General features: G+C 38.8%; 1 protein-coding gene across 7 annotated transcripts in view; it reads right to left on the bottom strand.

The window, feature by feature from the left end:
* ATP2B1 (ATPase plasma membrane Ca2+ transporting 1) overlaps window positions 1-6,554 on the bottom strand; it is a 133,644-nt gene that overhangs the window by 93,212 nt on the left and 33,878 nt on the right. The window lies entirely within an intron of this gene.

Here is a 6,554-nt window from a genome sequence, read left to right on the forward strand (position 1 = left end):
CCTGTGTCAGGTGAGCAACTTACAGTACATGGATCATTCTACCTAATTTTTCCAATACCCTTTGAGCAAGGTACAATTATTATCCTCAATTGCCAGATGAAGTTACTGGTCTTTGAGAGGTTAAGAAAAGCCTGATTCCATTACACATTCCAAACATACCACTTGTTCTTCCTACATACTCACTAAGCAATCTTCTAATTATAATTATAATGTGGTTTCCTACGTGGCAAATCTACAGGAAAGAGAATGTGCTAGCCAAGACGTGAGTCTGTTTCCCAAGGCAGTTATATTTTTTACTGTAAATTAATAAACTGACAACTGATTTTTGCATCTATCTCATGAGCTTTGTTAATGAGTATGACCCCAAAAATTGATTACTTAAGTGTGGATGAATTGGGTTTCAGAGTCTACAGATTTCAGACTCTTTACCATGGTAATCCACTAAGGTCATGCAACCCTATCCTATGAGGCCTCTTAGGGGGCAGTAAGTCTCCCTTCCCCCAAGGCATGATATATCTCACCATCACCATTAGCAGTCTCTTCCTTTTTGAACCTCTAGAGTAAATGAGTCAGTTACGAAGGGACAAGATTGTAATACTAACTCTGCTGTGCTAACATAATCTTGAGCAAATCACTCTATCTCCCTGGGTTTCAACTTTCTAAATGTATAAAATAAAGAGGCTGGCTCAAAGATCTTATATTCCTTCCATATCTAACACCTATGGCTGCCCATCCAGTGAAGCATTCCTCTCTTGTTCTCTAGTTTTATATCTACCTCTCTGAGCATTCCTTTTCTGTATTCCATTGGCTTCCGAGGCCACTTTCTACCTCTTCTCCTTGGAACCAACGTTCCGTCTGGGGTCTTCTACTCTTACCTCACCAGTAACCAGAGTCATGATTGTAGATTTGTATTTATAAACATTACCTGTACCCCTCGTTACATGACCACTGCAGGTCATACAGAGTCTAGCATGACATTTGTATAGACCTGAGGTCTCGAAAAGCTGTGCCTTATATATGGAAAAACCCATACACAACTCAATAGTCTTGGGTTTAGGATTATAATCAGCATTTTCCTTTACAAAATTTGCCTTCTTGCTTCCACTCAGTTGACCTATAAAACTATACCTCCAACCCTCATTTGTCACTCTTCTCCAAAATCTCCACAACACTGATGATAATTTCTAATTCTAATCTCAAACTCAAAAACCACCTTCCTATTCCCAACCCCCAAACTCCTCTAGACAAGCCTTTTCCAAACTGGAGTCCTACAGAAGACTAATTCACAGTATGCTAAAAGTTATGCTATAAAAAGGTGTTTTGTATTCAATACAAACAAGTTTCTTCAGCCAGTGACTTTACATAGCCTTGCACATCTGTGAATCTACAAGAGGGAAATACAGTATGAAACATTTCCTGAATTTATTTTTAACTACTCTCTTTTTTCCATGGAACACCTATTAATATCTTCTGGAACCAATGTTTCACAGAATGCTTTAGGCAACACTGCTCTAGTCTTTCCTAGTTCAGTTAAAGTATCCACCACTTAGGCCTGAAAGTACCTCTTGATTTCTCTGTCTCTCTCCAATATCTGATCAGTAGCCAAGATCCTCTTCCTGCAGTATTATCACACTCATCCCTTCTTTCTATTCCCTCTAAAACCACGTAATTTCAGACCCTGTCACACATGACTTACATGTCCTGTCTGTAAAATAAATATTAGATATGCTGCTATCACTCCTTCAAGATTGTCATGAGGATTAAGAATGAATGAATGTGACATCTTGCATAATGTTTCTTTCATAAGCATCCAACATTTCTCCCTGACAGTTGGAATTTGTTCTTTATTATGCCAAATTTTAATTCAAAGCTTAAGGAGTTCCATATCCTTGATAAGGGCATATAGCCAGCACTGATCTTGTATGCATTAGCCATGATTGGGGACTTTTAAATGAAGTAAATAAAGTCTATGAATATGGCATGAGTAAGAACAGTGATACAGTAGGTGTCATAGCTCACACTGGGTCACTATCCACTCCAAAACAGAATCAACAGGTACAGAATAAGTAACAGCTTACAGCTAGTTTCTCACTTATTCTGGTACTTAAAGTTGGGTTTTTCTTACTCTTCATATCTGTACTGCGTACCTCCCTAGCTAGTCGACAAGTTTCCGAAGGAATGAAGAGTATGCATATTTTTAAAAATCCCTTATCATGAAAAGAACAGATATTCAAAGATTATTTTCTTATTTAAGGAATATCTGCGCACTATCCAGTGCTAGTGTTATACTGGGAACACAATGAGGGAGTAAGACAAAACCCATCTCTATCCCCATCCCATGGTGCTTATATTCTTTTAGAGGGGGACACACACACAAAAATAATAATCATACAGTTATTTAATTACATTTGTGTAAGCAGACATCGATCAAATAGGCAACCAAATCATAGCACGGTACAAGACCAGGCAGCAAGTGTCCTGTTCCATTGTGCATGAGGTCACCATGAGTTGGGGACCAACTCGATGGCAGCTAACAACACCAACACAGAACACATTAGTTGATTCTTTTTTTAAGCTTTTGTTAGTCCTAGTTCAATAAGAAGAGGCTTAAGAAAAAGAGTAGGCATTAAGCTTACACCAAAACAAAACCCACTGTCATCAAGTCAATTCTGACTTCCAGTGACCCTACAGGACAGAGTAGAACTGCCCCGTAGAGTTTCCAAGGCTGTAAATCTTTCAGGAGCAAACTGCCACTTATTTCTCCCATGGAGTGGCCAGTGGAACCACTAACCTTTTGGTTAACAGTCGAATGCTTTAATCACTGCACCACCAGGCTCCTGCAGGGCTCAGAACAGTATGACTCATTACAACTTTTTGGGATTGGCCAGAAGATACCATTTTTGAACACAGGGTATTTGGGGGAAGACAGGCATGGGTAAGTGGAGAACCTCTGACCACAAAGCAGCATTAGAAGCAAATTCTTTGAAACTGGGCCTGTGATAGATAAGAAACACAGTTCAGAGTATTACCTGTTTCGCTTGTTGCCAAACATAAATGGAAAACTACCCAATTTTGAATGCCTCCTATATAGCATATGTATACTATATATTAGGATGTCATTTATAGTGCAGTGGGTTTCTCTCTATATGGCCTTTCTGGCCTTGGGCTTAATCTGCCAAAAAAAAAAAGAAAGGTTGGGCTGTAGCCTGCCCTGTGATTGATCTATTTACACACCCCGCAAACACTGGTCAGTCTACTAGGAAACAAGGTGCGTAACACCACTTGATAGGATTAAGTGACCTTGTGGGAACGGTCAATTACTATGCAAATTAAGTGGCTGTGGCCTACCAAGAGGATTGGTCAGTTTATGGTCTGGCGAAAGAGCCGTAACTTGAAACGACAAGAAGCAGGCCTACATAAGGGCCAACTGCACAGAAATTTAGGTGGACCTAACTACCATCAAGTCTGGAGCAGAGTGCATCCTTTGGACCTAGGGTCCCTGGGCTGAGAACCTCCTAGACCAGAAGAGAGAGCTGTAACACTGAAGACAGAGAGAGACTGTGCGAGATGGCGCGGGATGGTACAGTAATACAAGCGACAACAGCACAAGTGGCAGGAACCAGGAGAGCAGCACAAGATGACTGCAGTGGATCTGCCGACCCACAGAGAGAGAGAGAGCTGAATGCCTTCAGGCAGGAAGCTTGCTGACAGAGTGGGGTACCTCCGGGCACTTGGCTGAGCTAATGAGCTATAACACTTGCCAGAGCAGAGCATGGCCAAGAGAAGGCCTGGCAGTGGGTATGGCCAAGAGAAGGGCCACCTGCCTGCAGGCACCTCTGAGGAGCAGCTGAGAGCTGTCCTGGTGGGAAGCTGTTCTGATTGAAGAACTGTATTCTGTCTCCTGAGTTGTATTCTGTTACTTTCAAGTTGATCCTGATCCCAAGCTGTAGCCTGTTACTTCCCTAATAAACCTCTTAACCGTGAGTATGGTCTGTGAGTTCTATGTGGCCCCTGCAACGAACTATAAAACCCAGCAAAGTAGAGTGTGCTGTTGGTGGGGGTGGGTGGGTGGTGCGAGAATCAGAAATGGTAAAAAGGTGGGAGACTGAAGCTATGTCGGACCTCCACCACATAGGAATCAACTTTGTAGTGATGGTGATTCTCATCCCTCCTCCTGAATGTAGACAGGCCCTGATGCTACTGTGGACTGCATCAGTTTTCTATAGAGTGAATGATTATGATGATGGAGATGCCAGTAAAACAGCTAACATTTACAGTGTTTATTATGATCCTATGAAATTGGTATTATTACTTTTCCACCAAGGCAAAGCTAGTTAAGTCATTTGTCCAAAGTCATACAGTTATTAAGGGATAGAGCTGGGATTCACATTTAGGCAGTGTGGCTTCTTCTAACTATCTTTGCATGTACTTACACAGAGGCATGGCACATGACCTCTCCCAGATGATCGTCTATTTGGAAAAATAGCACATACAATTAAAAAGATAGGAAATAAAAAACAGCCTACCAAGGAAATATGAAATATCGTCCCACAAAACTGGAAGCATAGCCATTACAGAAAGTGAATTTACTTGAATCAGATATTTAAGCACTTAAAATTGTCAAAAATCTGTAAAGCTATGCAAGCATCCCTGGGTGAGGAGTGGAGGAAAGGGTGTTATGTATTAGGAGGCTATGCACTAAAATTCACGAGAATTTTAATTCTGAAGGAAATTCTAACTTCTTCTGATGTTTATGAGATCAGAAGTTTTTATCATCAATATTCACTGAAGCCCATTAAGTGAAAAGCATTATATTAGATTATGTAAATACATAGGGGCCAAAAAAGAAAAAGTTTACAATCTAAGAACAGAATTCTTCATTAAAAATGAGCTAGAAACCGCAATGTGTTCTAGCAAGTAAGCTTACTCTTATTCTTTTCACAACGCTTATATATAACAGATTACAGATAATTTTATATTATGTAAATATCAGTTTATCTCTTTCAGAGTCAGAATATTCAGAAGTTAACTCATTTATTCTGAAGGATGGCACACTTGTTCCTGAAGGCACCCTTACTAGTTACTCATTCTTTTTAAAATATTATTCTGAACTTTGTGAATATTTGTGTTACTACTGTTGACAATGAGCCTAAAAAGCCCATCTTTTATCCCTAGAGTGAAGTATGTGGTCTGGCACAAGTCAGACATTTAAATATTTGCTAAATGAACACAAACAGTATTTGTTTTACTATAATGCTTAAAAACAAAGCAAATATAAAATTCGCACAACCCCCCAATATTGCTGTTATATAACTTAAAACTGAAGCAATGAAGCACTTTTATTACATTTCAGAAAGTCAACCCCACAATTCATATTCATGACCACAAAATATTTCACAGGATTCAATCACTTTAATAAAACTCTAATAAAGCAGGTAAAAAGGGGTCCTTTCCATGCTGTCCCACACAGCATCACAACTGCATGGTAGGTGTGCCGTTATCTTTCTGAGGAAAATAAGATATTCCTTTTACCTTAAAGCTGTGACAGGCCATGACTTATTTTTAGATGTAATTATTTCAAAAACAAATGATAAAATGTTCTCAGAAAATAATGTTGCTTAAAGAATACTTTAATCTATTTAGGCCAGAAGAATTTTTTTACCACCTCAGAGATTTATTTTCATCAAAAATCTGTTTCTTTCTTTTTTTTTTTTTTTTAAAGGAGAAGAGCTTTAATTAGTAAAGAGATTTTAACATTTCAGGCAGCTGAACCGGTAGCTTGTGGATATTCAATACCCAAAATCCAAGCTGGGGTGCAGATAAAAGACAGGGGAGAAGCAGCAATGATGGAGAATCTACCGATCTCCTCTCTGCCATTGGAGGAGCTCTGGAAAAGTTCTGGGAAGTACAGATTAAATGGTTAAAACCAAGGTTTTTCAATCTACTCTCAACAATATATATTTCCTGAATTCACTTCGGATGCACAGAACCACATTCACAGCTGATCACTGTAGAATTGCTGGTGATATATTTTGTTAGATTTCATGTGGCAGTATCAGATGAATTGCATATGACTTGGAACATTCATGAAAAAATTATAATGCTCTCCTAAAGTCTGAAAAAAAAGCATTCACTATATTTCAATTTTTTAAAAATGGGAAAAATGTTGCTACTGTTGATGCTTATGCTATAATATTTACATTAAAAGGCTAACAAAGTGGTATGCAAAGTCTGGAGTATATAACAAAGCTTGGTCCCTAAGCAATGGTATTACTTTTAACAAAAGGTATAAAGCTTGCAAACAGATGCAGCTTATTCCTTTTACAGCTGTTACTACATGTGCACAAAAGAAAACTTTCTGGCTCTCACATTCTTACATTCTCATAAATTCACGTTTAAAAAAATTATAATTTCCAGACTTACAAAGCAGCCATCTTCTTATTATTACAGGTCAAAATCAAAAGGAAAAGTGAGTTTTTTTTATGAAGGCAAATCAACTTATTTCCTTAGAAGAAAACTCAGCAGAAACTATTGTCCACTATGCGGGCACTTGG

Source organism: Trichechus manatus, unplaced genomic scaffold (assembly GCF_000243295.1).
Source record: "Trichechus manatus latirostris isolate Lorelei unplaced genomic scaffold, TriManLat1.0 scaffold00119, whole genome shotgun sequence".
NCBI lineage: Eukaryota > Metazoa > Chordata > Mammalia > Sirenia > Trichechidae > Trichechus > Trichechus manatus.